This window comes from Nematolebias whitei, chromosome 6, assembly GCF_014905685.2.
Source record: "Nematolebias whitei isolate Nwh7 chromosome 6, NemWhi1, whole genome shotgun sequence".
Classification (NCBI taxonomy): Eukaryota; Metazoa; Chordata; class Actinopteri; order Cyprinodontiformes; family Rivulidae; genus Nematolebias; species Nematolebias whitei.
Window position 1 is genome coordinate 5,773,109 of NC_056503.1, and position 1,505 is coordinate 5,774,613.

The window sequence follows — 1,505 nt, forward strand, 5'->3', positions numbered from 1 at the left end:
TCTGTTAAAGCCCTAATATATATACAAACCGGATTCCAAAAAAGTTGGGACACTAAACAAATTGTGAATAAAAACTGAATGCATTGATGTGGAGGTGCAAACATCTAATATTTTATTCAGAATAGAACACAAATCACAGATCAAAAGTTTAAATTGAGAGAATTTACCATTTTAAGGGAAAAATCTGTTGTTTCCAAATTTCATGGCGTCAACAAATCCCCACAAAGTTGGGACAAGTCCATTTTTACCACTGTGTGGCATCCCCCCTTCTTCTTACAACACTCAACAGACGTCTGGGGACAGAGGAGACCAGTGTCTCAAGTTTAGAAATAGGAATGCTCTCCCATTCATGTCTAATACAGGCCTCTAACTGTTCAATCGTCTTGAGCCTTCTTTGTCGCACCTTCCTCTTTATGATGCGCCAAATGTTCTCTATAGGTGAAAGATCTGGACTGCAGGCTGGCTATTTCAGTACCCGGATCCTTCTCCTACGTAACCATGATGTTATGATTGCTGCAGAACGTGGTCTGGCATTATCGTGTTGAAAAATGCAGGGTCTTCCCTGAAAGAGATGATGTCTAGATGGGAGCATATGTTGTTCTAGAACCTGAACATAGTTCTCTGCATTAATGGTGCCTTTCCAGACATGCAAGCTGCCCATGCCACAAGCGCTCATGCATCCCCATACCATCAGTGATGCAGGCTTCTGAACAGAGCGTTGATAACAACTTGGGCTATCCTTGTCCTCTCTGGTCCGGATGACATGGCGTCCCAGTGTTCCATAAAGAACTTCAAATTGTGACTCATCTGACCACAGAACAGTCTTCCATTTTGCCACACTCCATTTTAAATGACCCCTGGCCCAGTGCAAACGTCTGAGCTTGTGGAGCTTGCTTAGAAATTGTCACGGTCGGGGGGTGGTTGAGACCCAAATGCAAGCAGGACTCCAACAGGGTTACAAAAAAGGCGTTTTAATCACAAAAAGGCAACAATAACAAATAATGCTGTCGGGGCAGCGATACTACTTACATTCGTAGGAAAAACAGGAAATACCAAGGCACTAGGAGACGACCGTGAAGATGCAGCTTAAGCACCTAATGCTCCCCTGCCTGAGATGCAGGAGAGCACAGGGGAGTCTCTAATTAAACACAATACGTGGCACTTGAGAGTCTAACTATCTGCACAGAGCAGGGCAGGTGCAGATCGTTACAGTATCCCCCTCTCTAATAAACGGCACCTGACATTCTAAAATACCCCAACCCAACTTGGGTGGCGGGGGAAAAAAAACAAAGGTTGGAGGGCACCAAAAGCAAATAAACAATATAGGAGCAGAAGCGGAGTCCGTCTGGAACCCCACGGAGCAGGAGAGGTGAGGAGCGTCTGCCGGGACCCCCTCGGAGCAGGAGATGTGAGGAGCGTCTGCCGGGACCCCCTCGGAAACGGAGAGGTGAGGAGCGTCTGCCGGAACCACCTCGGAGCAGGAGAAGTGAGGAGCGTCTGCCGGG

At 47.0% G+C, this 1,505-nt stretch overlaps 1 protein-coding gene across 1 annotated transcript in view; it reads left to right on the forward strand.

Moving 5' to 3' along the window:
- Positions 1-1,505, forward strand: part of LOC119411497 (chloride channel protein 2) — a 479,672-nt gene that overhangs the window by 56,823 nt on the left and 421,344 nt on the right. The gene's annotated exons all lie outside the window — the stretch shown is intronic.